The following is a 13,941-nucleotide window of genomic DNA, read 5'->3' as shown; positions in this document are numbered from 1 at the left end:
ATACAAGATATATAAAAACTGGGAGTTTCAGTCAACTGAAAACCGAGTGCGGAAGATGCTTGCAGGATACTCAAACTTTTATCCTCTGCGATTAATCACTTCGATAATCACAAATACCCAGTTTCAAAATCCGGCTATTTGCTTTTCACACAAAAATCAAGATACTCAACCAAGAAAAAAAACAATTGTTGATGATGGTTTTTTTCTAAAGTTGTTTATTTAACTTATAGTGGTCCTTTTGTTAAGCCACTACACTATGAGAGAGATCGATATGCCATTAAAAGCATCCTAAATTTGCATATGGCTTCATTCACACCCTCTCAATAATTTTAAAGATTTTATGATTGGGGAGCAAAGCTGTGAACCCCTGAATAAACCCTTCAACAATGCACAGGAGACTAGCATCCAATTAAACTCACATGCTCTGCCCCACTCACTTATTGTACCCTGATTTCAACCTTGCTCTATCAATTAGACAACACACAGTACATAGAACTACACAAGCAACAAAAGTAATAAAGTTAGACCATGGATGCACCGAAGCTTGAAGATATCAGCCATCGTCCAAAACAACAACTAAATGCGCTGGATTACTGCATCAACTCCAATCCACCGTGGCGTAATATTTCTAAGAATCTTATCTCTTCTACTTTGTTTTCTCCTCTTTCAACCTAAAGAAATGTTTAGGTAAGTCGAGAGCATTTTTCTATGCTCTGTTTTTGGGATAGGCCTCTCAGTTTCTAGCAGTGTGAGAATCAATGCTATTTTTATAGTCAGTATGCTTGCTTCCAATGGCTTAAAATAGACTTGGGAAAATAGCTATCTATTGAAGACCGTAAAGAGTTCATAAATATCATTAAAAACACATTTAAAAAACAACTAATTAAATAGTAATTGAATATAAATTATTGCTGGAGAAAATTACAAAACTGACTTTTACCATATCTAAACAAAAAATACTAATAATAGTGGTTGACATGGAGTTGAACTTCCTTTAACTATAAATAAAATAGGTTAACACATTATTACAAATATGGTTAAACTAGAAAACACATTATTACAAATATAGTAAAACGATAATAAATAACAATACCAATAGCAAATTGTCCAATGCAAAACATCTTCGAAGAGAGGATCCACTATCATGCTCTTTAACACAAATAAAATCAATACCGTTCATGAGATTCGAATTTCTGGAAAGTCTTGTCACCCCCCAATTTCAACAACACGGTTTCTTTCAATGACACGTATTTCTGCTCTAGATTCTCATCCTTTCAAACCCTCCAGTTTTGCTAAAAATTGCTTCTACCTTTCTTCCTCCCCCACCCTGCACTGTGGTATTTGGATTTCCATGGTTTGGAGGGCAAGAGCTATCTCAAGCAAGCAGTATATCACAGCCATTTCTCTATCATTTAAATAATGTAGAAACACATTTAATGTCCAAACATTGAACATAGGGAAATCTTGACATGATGGGTTGGGAGCTCCCACAAACTAAAACCAGTCGCAGAGTTTTAGAGGATGGAAAGCCCTTCAATCTCTTTCCTCTTTTTTTTTTTTTACACAGATTTCAATATGATGGTTTCTCCACTGAATTAACTGAAAGCGTGTAAAGAATTGGACCATGATGAAATTGACATAATACTACACAAATTTCAATCTGATGGTTTCTCCATTGACAAAGAAACATTTCTCCATGTTAAATTTCTAAATAGGAATCAAGTGCTACACTACGGTAGTGAAAAAATCTCCCAGTAAGTGTTTCATGCTGCATGACCATTTCTCACTTTAATACAAAATAAATTTAGTAGAAAGACTCTTGGCTGGGGTCTATTAAGAAACCCTAATCGTACATGGGTTGGAACTCCAACTCAGACCTAGAGAAAGACAATCAAAGCGTCAAGGACATGAACCTGACAGCCATAAGATAATGGGACCGCATACCCAAAATTCGGTGCCTAGAGTTTTAAGCGGTCAAACCTAACAATCCATACAAGAAAAAACAAATATTAGCAGAATTCATGGTTGGGTAGGGCGGCATAAAGCCCTAAATAAATAACAAAAGTGAAAGGAACGAGTTGGGGAATTCAATTTGCTGGCTAATGGATTTTCCCAATCTCCAAAAGGAGAATTTGTGTTCTTGGAATCAACTTACTGTAAGGAAGTATAGTAACCCTCACCAGGAAGTAGGGTATTATCCTTGTGCAACCGTACACAAGTATGTAAAGAAAACCTTTTCGTTACTGTAGTTAGAAATAAAATAACCTATATCAACCAAATACCTAAATGAATAAGGGACATAGAAACAAACTACCTTTGCTATTAGTTGGTTTTACAAAACTAAATGACACATCTCTCATAGCTGCAAAGTAAAACCACCTCTGGAAGATGGGAGAAGCTACATGGCAGAAGGTAGAGGTAGTTATAACCCCACTAACGACAATCTGTAATTAAGAGAAACGAATCTCTGTGTAAATTCTATTATAACCCCACTAACGGAAATCTATAATTTTGTAGTGAGTAAACATCGACATATGACAAATTTTTACATAAATACAGCTCTTGTTAAACAGGATCACTCCGTTTAGTTGATATTTCTATGTTGTGTTCAATGGGATCTATGAGATCGTTGGGAATCTTTTCGGTGGGTTATGGAAGTAGAGGCACTCAGCTAGGTGCGTGGTTTCATAGACTGTTGCAAGTCAATTTCTGATGTTGTGGTACCAATAGCAAACTGTCCAATGTAAAACATCTTCGAGGAGAGGCTCCACTATCATGCTCTTTAATCCAAATAAAATCAATACCGTTCATGAGATTCCAATTTCTGGAAAGTCTTGTCACCTACCAATTTCAACAACACAGTTTCCTTCAATGACGCATATTTCTGCTCTAGATTCTACTCCTTTCAAACCCTCCAGTTCTGCTCAAAAATGCTTGTACTTTTCTTCCCCCCTCACCCTGCACTGTGGTATTTGGATTTCCATGGTTTGGAGGGAAAAAGTTGTCTCAAGCAACCAGTATATCACAACCATTTCTCTATCGTTTAAATAATGTAGAAACACATTTATTGTCCAAAAATTGAACAGAGGGAAATCTTGACATGATGGGTTGGGAGCTCCCACAAACTAAAACCAGTCACAGAGTTTTAGAGGATGGAAAGCCCTTCAATATCTTTCCTATTTTTTCTTTTTTACACAGATTTCAATATGATGGTTTCTCCACTGAATTAACTGAAAGCGTGTAAATAATTGGACCATGATGAACTTTATAGAATACTACACAGATTTCAATCTGATGGTTTCTCCACTGACAAAGAAACATTTCTCCATGTTAAATTTCCAAATAGGAATCAAGTGCTACACTATGGTAGTGAAAAAATCTCCCACTAAGTGTTTCAGGCTGCACGACCATTTCTCATTTTAATACAAAATAGATTTAGTAGAAAGACTCTTGGCTGGGGTTTATTAAAAAACCCTAATCGTACATGGGTTGGAACCCCAATTCAGACCTAGAGAAAGACAATCAAAGCGTCAAGGACAGGAACCTGGCAGCCATAAGATAATGGGACCACATACCCAAAATTTTGTGCCTAGAGTTTTAAGCAGTGAAACCTAACAATCCATAGAATAAAAAACAAAGATTAGCACTATTCATGGCTGGGTAGGGCAGCATAAAGCCCTAAATAAATAAAAAAAGTTAAAGGAACGAGTTGGGAAATTCAATTTGCTGGCCAATGGATTTCCCCAATCTGCAAAAGGAGAATTCATGTTCTTGGAATCAACTTACTGTAAGGAAGTACAATAACCCTCACCAAGAAGTAGGGTATTATCCTTGTGCAACTGTACATAAGTCTCTAAGAAAACCTTTGTGTTACTTTAGTTCGAAATAAAATAAACTATATCAACCAAATACCTAAATGAATAAGGGACATAGAAACAAATTACCTTTGCTATTAGCTAGTTTTCTAGAACTAAATGACACATCTCTCATAGCTGCAACGTAAAACCACCTCTGGAAGATGGGAGACGCTGCATGGCAGAAGGAAGAGGTAGTTATAACCCCACTAACGACAATTTGTAATTGAGAGAAACGAATCTCTGTGTAAATTCTATTATAAACCCACTAACGGCAATCTGTAATTTTGTAGTGAGTAAACATCGACATATGACAAATTATTACATAAATATAGCTCTTGTTCAATAGGATCACTGGGTTTAGCTGATATTTCTATGGTGTGTTCAATGGAATCTCTGAGATCATTGGAAATCTTTTCGGTGGGTTATGCAAGTAGAGGCGCTCAGGCAGGTGTGTGGTTTCAGAGACTGTTGCGACTCAATTTCTGACATTGTGGTACCAATAACAAACTGTCCAATGTAAAACATCTTCAAGGAGAGGCTCCAGTATCATGCTCTTTAACACAAATAAAATCAATACCGTTCATGAGATTCGAATTTCTGGAAAGTCTTGTCACCTCCCAATTTCAACAACACGGTTTCCTTCAATGACGCATATTTCTACTCTAGATTCTACTCCTTTCAAACCCTCCAGTTCTACTAAAAACTGCTTGTACTTTTCTTCCTCCCTCACCTTGCACAGTGGTATTTGGATTTCCATGGTTTGGAGGGGAAGAGCTGTCTCAAGAAACCAGTATATCATAGCCATTTCTCTATCATTTAAAAAAGGTAGAAACACATTTACTGTCCAAACATTGAACAGAGGGAAACTTGACATGATGGGTTGGGAGCTCCCATAAACTAAAACCAGTCACAGAGTTTTAGAGGATGGAAATCCCTTCAATCTCTTTCCTCTTTTTTCTTTTTTACACAGATTTCAATCTGATGGTTTCTCCACTGACAAAGAAACATTTCTCCATTTTAATTTCCAAATAGGAATCAAGTGCTACACTATGGTAGTGAACAAATCTCCCACTAAGTGTTTCAGGCCGCACAACCATTTCTCACTTTAATACAAAATAAATTTAGTGGAAAGACTCTTGGCTGGGGTTTATTAAGAAACCCTAATCGTACATGGGTTGGAACCCCAATTCAGACCTAGAGAAAGACAATCGAAGCGTCAAGGATAGGAACCTGGTAGCCATAAGATAATAGGACCGCATACCCAAAATACTGTGCCTAGAGTTGTAAGTGGTCAAACCTAACAATCCATAGAAGAAAAAACAAAGATTAGCAGAACTCATGGCTTGGTAGGGCAGCATAAAGCCCTAAATAAATAACAAAAGTGAAAGGAACGAGTTGGGAAATTCAATTTGCTGGCCAATGGATTTTCCTAATCTGCAAAAGGAGAATTTGTGTTCCTAGAATCAACTATCTGTAAGGAAGTACAGTAACCCTCACCAGGAAGTAGGATATTATCCTTGTGCAACCGTACATAAGTCTATAAAGAAAACCTTTGCGTTACTGCAATTCGAAATAAAATAACCTATATCAACCAAATACCTAAATGAATAAGGGACATAGAAACAAGTTACCTTTGCTATTAGATGGTTTTACAAAACTAAATGACACATCTCTCATAGCTATAGAGTAAAACCACCTCTGGAAGATGGGAGAAGTTGCATGGTAGAAGGTAGAGATAGTTATAACCCCACTAACGGCAATCTTTAATTAAGAGAAACAAATCTATGTGTAAATTCTATTATAACCCCACTAACGACAATCTGTAATTTTGTAGTGAGTAAACATCGACATATGACAATTTTTTACATAAATACAGCTCTTGTTCAACAGAGCACTGGGTTTAGCTGATATTTCTATGCTATGTTCAATGGGATCTTTGAGATCATTGGGAATCTTTTCGGTGGGTTATGGAAGTAGAGGCACTCAGCCAGGTGCGTTGTTTCAGAGACTGTTGCGACTCAATTTCGGACGTTGGGGGCGCCACCTTAATAAATCGTGTATATTTTGTTTCCTCCCGAAGAGGCACATCCCCATATTCACTCCCAAAAAGCATGTTGGAGTGGTCCCTTAGGAAATTTGTATAATGCCCTCAAACCAGGGGCCTTCATAACTGGGCTCCCTGGTGCGCGCCTCTACTTCTGTAACCCACCTTGAATTTTGTCAATGCCACTGAAAGCAACCCTGTAAAACCACTTCCCATCCAACGAGGACTATGAGTGACAGAATATCAACAAAGATAAGCCGAAAAAGAGAAGAAATGGGTATCAATATCGAACTCCAATCTCTTTCCTCTTTTTTCTTTTTTACACAGATTTCAATCTGATGGTTTCTCCACTGACAAAGAAACATTTCTCCATTTTAATTTCCAAATAGGAATCAAGTGCTACACTATGGTAGTGAACAAATCTCCCACTAAGTGTTTCAGGCCGCACAACCATTTCTCACTTTAATACAAAATAAATTTAGTGGAAAGACTCTTGGTTGGGGTTTATTAAGAAACCCTAATTGTACATGGGTTGGAACCCCAATTCAGACCTAGAGAAAGACAATCGAAGCGTCAAGGATAGGAACCTGGTAGCCATAAGATAATGGGACCGCATACCCAAAATACTGTGCCTAGAGTTGTAAGTGGTCAAACCTAACAATCCATAGAAGAAAAAACAAAGATTAGCAGAACTCATGGCTTGGTAGGGCGGCATAAAGCCCTAAATAAATAACAAAAGTGAAAGGAACGAGTTGGGAAATTCAATTTGTTGGCCAATGGATTTTCCTAATCTGCAAAAGGAGAATTTGTGTTCCTAGAATCAACTATCTGTAAGGAAGTACAGTAACCCTCACCAGGAAGTAGGGTATTATCCTTATGCAACCGTACATAAGTCTGTAAAGAAAACCTTTGCGTTACTGCAGTTCGAAATAAAATAACCTATATCAACCAAATACCTAAATGAATAAGGGACATAGAAACAAGTTACCTTTGCTATTAGATGGTTTTACAAAACTAAATGACACATCTCTCATAGCTGTAGAGTAAAACCACCTCTGGAAGATGGGAGAAGTTGCATGGTAGAAGGTAGAGGTAGTTATAACCCCACTAACGACAATCTTTATTTAAGAGAAACAAATATATGTGTAAATTCTATTATAACCCCACTAACGGCAATCTGTAATTTTGTAGTGAGTAAACATCGACATATGACAATTTTTTACATAAATACAGCTCTTGTTCAACAGATCACTGGGTTTAGCTGATATTTCTATGCTATGTTCAATGGGATCTTTGAGATCATTGGGAATCTTTTCGGTGGGTTATGGAAGTAGAGGCACTCAGCCAGGTGCGTGGTTTCAGAGACTGTTGCGACTCAATTTCGGACGTTGGGGGCGCCACCTTAATAAATCGTGTATATTTTGTTTCCTCCCGAAGAGGCACATCCCCATATTCACTCCAAAAAAGCATGTTGGAGTGGTCCCTTAGGAAATTTGTATAATGCCCTCAAACCAGGGGCCTTCATAACTGGGCTCCCTGGTGCGCGCCTCTACTTCTGTAACCCACCTTGAATTTTGTCAATGCCACTGAAAGCAACCCTGTAAAACCACTTCCCAGCCAACGAGGACTATGAGTGACAGAATATCAACAAAGATAAGCCGAAAAAGAGAAGAAATGGGTATCAATATCGAACTCCAATTAGAACACCCAAGTTAATAAAAAAAGCCTAAAATCTCTTTAGGAAAGAATCCCACCCATGCTATTGAATGAGAGTTGGACTGCTGAATTGGAATTATTGTCTACAGCAAAATGGACGCAGATACAAACCTTAACCCTTATTCCTCTCCTATTATCTCTGACTAATGAGCGCGATATGGGAAAACCTCGTATAAAATATTGTTAGGAATTGTAACAGAATAACTAGCAATTGCCCCAAAAGGTGCAAAAAGCGGTCGTAGGCTTGTTAATTTGGAAAATTTGTATAAGAAACGTATTTATAGACATGTATGCTATATGTTTTGCATTTTCGAAAGTAGCAAGGTCAACTTTTGAAGATGAAAATTTGTTAATTTGGAAAATCTGTATAAGATAGGTATTTATATACATGTATGCCATATGTTTTGCATTTTCGAAAATAGCAAGGTCAACTTTTGAAGACTAAAAGTGATGCATTAAATCTGGCCTTTAATTGAATTTAACTATTATCCATGCCCCAATTGAAAACTATAAAAATTATATTTATATTTTGTTTTAACATTTATACATTTTAATTTAAAATAAAGCTATTGTTTAGTAGTGTTATAAATTATTTTATTTTATGTAAAATAATGTACCCGTTCATTCTCTCTTCTTTTTTTCACCTTTTAACTTTCATCATAACATTTAAAGTTTATATTATAATAAATATAAAATATAATTAACTAATTAACATAATTTATAATTATTGTTTAAATATAAATCCATAAACTCAGTGTAACACCACTATTCTGTAATATTGCATGTGATGTCTAATCTAATTATACCAATGTGCATGGGCACAAATTCAACAAGATTCATTTCCGGCATTGAAAAAATATAAAAAACTTTTTATTATAAGTTTTAATCTTCTTACCACATGGATATTTGGAACCCTCAAAATAATTAATTGGAAAACTACTATTTATTTTGGCCCATTAATTTTTTTTTATTATAAGTTTTAATCTTCTTATTGCGTGGATATTTGGAACTCTCAAAATAATTAATAGGAAAACTACTATCTATTTGGGCCTGATAAATAAAACTTACTATTTATTTGGGCCTGCTGTAAAGCAAAACTTGACTATTTATTTAAATATGATATAAAATGCATTTATATCTTTTATTATTTAATAAAGATTATATAGTGGCATTGTAAGTGACTATTTATTTAAACATGATATAAAATGCATTTATATTTTTTATTTTTATTTAATAAAGATTATATAGTGGAATTGTAAGTTAGGTAAAACTTGATTATTAATTTAAATATGATATAAAATGCATTTATATATATATATTTAATACAAATTGCTATATAGTGGCATTGTAAGTTAAAACATGAGCTTACATATTTAACTTTCCATTAAAGTTTCACCCTAATGCCCATAATTTTAGTCATGGGCAAATTTTATGCTTAAGAATTTAGATTAGTACATAATAGTAACATAATAAATATGTGTCAAAAACTCCACCCTCCCACATTTCAAAATAATATTACCAAGAAAGAATAAGAGGAATAATAAAAAACTCTAGCCTCCCCCACTTTAAAATAATATTACCAGGAAAGAAAGAATACAAAAGAATAATAAGTCTATGTAAAAAAAAGAATAATAAGTCTATGTAAAAAACTCCAGCCTCCCACATTTCAAAATAATATTACCAAGAAAGAATACATAGGAATAATACAAAGGAATTCCTTTTCATGGATAGGGGTTTAATGAATTAATAAGACTCTTCCAAAAAAAATTAGAACAAAACAAAACCCTCTACAAAAGTTTGGTTTAATGGAATCATAGAAGGAAATATAACATACATGGGATGGATTTTACGCCATGTGGCATAGGGGCGGTGAAAATATCTGCAATAGTGATTTCTTGGTACCTAGTTTGCCCTTTTGCAAACCCGTACTGCCCACTTATTTTATCTTCCAAATGACAAAATTCTTCAGAACCCGACTAACAAATCTCACATAATAATTGCAATCAACAGGGTGAGAATATTTCACAAGCATTCTCAATCCATATGAATGCCTTTCACCATGCATAACCACATAGAATGGAAATTATAAACTCACAGAACAGAGAAGAAATAATAATCGCCTTTAAATAGAATCCAAACTTAGAGTTGATAATACAATTCCATATGAAAATAAGAGTCTGTTAACAGGATTGTTTACAGGAAAACTATCTGCAAAACACGTATATTCATTCTAACATTTACGAGAACCCAAAAATATTAAAAAGATAAAACCCTTAACTACGGCCAGTACTTATCTATTAATTTGCAAAACATAATCCCTAGAAATAGACTCACATGGATATTATATTAATGCAAACAATCAAGGATGGGAGCTCCAGACGTTAGGGAGAAAGTCAAGGTCGCTGAGCTTCTCTGGCTTTTCTTCTCCAAGAAGACGAGATATGAAATCACTGGACTTTATCTTCACCTCAACTGCCCAAAAGCCGACCTGGCGCACCACCCAAAGCCTTCGATTATTCTAGCAGCAGAGCCTTCCATCGTCTCATCTCCTCCATGGACTTTAAGTGGCTAAAAATCGAGCCTTCCCCCTTTATATCAGACATCGTATCTTCCAATTTGACGCCATTGTGGGCTTTACTGAAGGAATCCTTTATACTCTCATGGGTGAACTGCAAATTTCGGGGATCGCAGATGTCGTGGGTTTGCAAGCCGTCCTAGTCCTCTTCCTTGGAGAATATTGTTGGATCATACTGAAACTAACATCTACACTGCTTGCTTTCCTTTCCAAAAGAGAAATTGCGGAAATGAAGGAATCGATCAAGAATATGTTCAGTTAGAATTTATATGGAAACCCTAAAGAAAAATAAAGCAACGAAGCCCGTTTTGATCGAGATTTGCGAGCAGGGTGTCGAGAGTATGCATGAAAGGATTGTCCATTTGGAATTGATAGTTTTTTATTATGCCATTGGTAGAATATGCACGAAAGGATTGTCGATTTGGAATTGGAAGTAAATATTATGCCATTACCAGTCATGCCATTGAGAGAGTCTCAGTGGTGCACCATAAAACTCATATTCAATGCCATAAACTCCACTAAACACTGAAACGGATTGTCCTGCAACTCCTGCCTAAAATACTCTGGTGTAAAACGAGTGGCACAGATGTCGAATGGAGATGAGAAAAAGCGATGTGAGCGGCGACTTCCAAGTACAGAGATCGACACCTGCAAACGCTGTGACTTCCAGGGATCGACACGGCAAACCCAACACTTAACAAAAATGTCACAGATGTCAAGATTATGGTTCACAGATGTCGAGCTTAAATCAAAAAGGTAGATGAAAACCCGGATTCAAAAGGAAGGCCTAACGGCTTAACTATTTTCAATCCGACGACAGACTCTCTTTCAATCGTCTAACACTAAAATCACTAAAATCAACGACTGATAAGAATATAGGTGGCTTGGGAGGGGAGTTCTTTCCAGAGGGAACGCGTTACGGCGTAAATATTATCTTAAAATCATCTTAATTTAAAATTTATCATGATAGATTCAAATTTCATATTTATTATAAAGTCCACATAACATTAAAAGGCTAAATTATCTTTTTTTTTAAAATGAGCTTTGTATTTTATTTAGTGTACTAAGAAAGGTTACAAAACATTAACAAGCTTTTATATATATTTTTTTTAATATATCAACTTATTGCGTCGGTGGCTGGGTTTGTGTAAAATGCATTTATATCTTTTTTTTTTATTTAATAAAGATTATATAGTGGAATTGTAAGTTAGGTAAAACTTGATTATTAATTTAAATATGATATAAAATGCATTTATATATATATTTTTAATACAAATTGCTATATAGTGGCATTGTAAGTTAAAACATGAGCTTACATATTTAACTTTCCATTAAAGTTTCACCCTAATGCCCATAATTTTAGTCATGGGCAAATTTTATGCTTAAGAATTTAGATTAGTACATAATAGTAACATAATAAATATGTGTCAAAAACTCCAGCCTCCCACATTTCAAAATAATATTACCAAGAAAGAATAAGAGTAATAATAAAAAACTCTAGCCTCCCCCACTTTAAAATAGCCTCCCCCACTTTAAAATAATATTACCAGGAAAGAAAGAATACAAAAGAATAATAAGTCTATGTAAAAAAAAGAATAATAAGTCTATGTAAAAAACTCCAGCCTTCCACATTTCAAAATAATATTACCAAGAAAGAATACATAGGAATAATACAAAGGAATTCCTTTTCATGGATAGGGGTTTAATGAATTGATAAGACTCTTCCAAAAAAAATTAGAAAAAAACAAAACCCTCTACAAAAGTTTAGTTTAATGGAATCATAGAAGGAAATATAACATACATGGGATGGATTTTACGCCATGTGGCATAGGGGCGGTGAAAATATCTGCAATAATGATTTCTTGGTACCTAGTTTGCCCTTTTGCAAACCCGTACTACCCACTTATTTTATCTTCCAAATGACAAAATTCTTCAGAACTCGACTAACAAATCTCACATAACAATTGCAATCAACAGGGTGAGAATATTTCACAAGCATTCTCAATCCATATGAATGCCTTTTACCATGCATAACCACATAGAATGGAAATTATAAACTCACAGAACGGAGAAGAAATAATAATCGCCTTTAAATAGAATCCAAACTTAGAGTTGATAATACAATTCCATATGAAAATAAGAGTCTGTTGTTTACAGGAAAACTATCTGCAAAACACATATATTCATTCTAACATTTACGAGAACCCAAAAATATTAAAAAGATAAAACCTTTAACTACGGCCAGTACTTATCTATTAATTTGCAAAACATAATCCCTAGAAATAGACTCACATGGATATTATATTAATGCAAACAATCAAGGATGGGAGCTCCAGACGTTAGGGAGAAAGTCAAGGTCGCTGAGCTTCTCTGGCTTTTCTTCTCCAAGAAGACGAGATATGAAATCACTGGACTTTATCTTCACCTCAACTGCCCAAAAGCCGACCTGGCGCACCACCCAAAGCCTTCAATTATTCTAGCAGCAGAGCCTTCCATCGTCTCATCTCCTCCATGGACTTTAAGTGGCTAAAAATCGAGCCTTCCCCCTTTATATCAGACACCGTATCTTCCAATTTGACGCCATTGTGGGCTTTACTGAAGGAATCATTTATACTCTCATGGGTGAACTGCAAATTTCGGGGATCGCAGATGTCGTGGGTTTGCAGGCCGTCCTAGTCCTCTTCCTTGGAGAATATTGTTGGATCATACTGAAATTAACATCTACACTGCTTGCTTTCCTTTCCAAAATAGAAATTGCGGAAATGAAGGAATCGATCAAGAATATGTTCAGTTAGAATTTATATGGAAACCCTAAAGAAAAATAAAGCAACGAAGCCCGTTTTGATCGAGATTTGCGAGCAGGGTGTCGAGAGTATGCATGAAAGGATTGTCCATTTGGAATTGATAGTTTTTTATTATGCCATTGGTAGAATATGCACGAAAGGATTGTCGATTTGGAATTGGCAGTAAATATTATGCCATTACCAGTCATGCCATTGAGAGAGTCTCAGTGGTGCACCATAAAACTCATATTCAATGCCATAAACTCCACTAAACACTGAAACGGATTGTCGTGCAACTCCTGCCTAAAATACTCCGGTGTAAAATGAGTGGCACAGATGTCGAATGGAGATGAGAAAAAGCGATGTGAACGGCGACTTCCAAGTACAGAGATCGACACCTGCAAACGCTGTGACTTCCATGGATCGACACGGCAAACCCAACACTTAACAAAAATGTCACAGATGTCAAGATTATGGTTCACAGATGTCGAGCTTAAATCAAAAAGGTAGATGAAAACCCAGATTCAAAAGGAAGGCCTAACGGCTTAGCTATTTTCAATCCGACGACAGACTCTCTTTCAATCGTCTAACACTAAAATCACTAAAATCAACGACTGATAAGAATACAGGTGGCTTGGGAGGGGAGTTCTTTCCAGAGGGAACGCGTTACGGCGTAAATATTATCTTAAAATCATCTTAATTTAAAATTTATCATGATAGATTCAAATTCCATATTTATTATAAAGTCCACATAACATTAAAAGGCTAAATTATCTTCTTCTTTTTTTAAATGAGCTTTGTATTTTATTTAGTGTACTAAGAAAGGTTACGAAACATTTAACAAGCTTTTATATATATATTTTTTAATATATCAACTTATTGCGTCGGTGGCTGGGTTTGTGTAAAATGATGAAAAGAGAGTTTTTTTTTTAATATATCAACTTATTGCGTCGGTGGGTTTGTGTA

This window comes from Pinus tabuliformis, chromosome 6 (genome assembly GCF_031772625.1).
Source record: "Pinus tabuliformis cultivar Carrire ecotype Pingquan chromosome 6, CPIR1, whole genome shotgun sequence".
Taxonomy (NCBI): Eukaryota; Viridiplantae; Streptophyta; class Pinopsida; order Pinales; family Pinaceae; genus Pinus; species Pinus tabuliformis.
The sequence above is the reverse complement of the archived record's forward strand: the minus strand, read 5'-3'. Positions refer to the sequence as shown.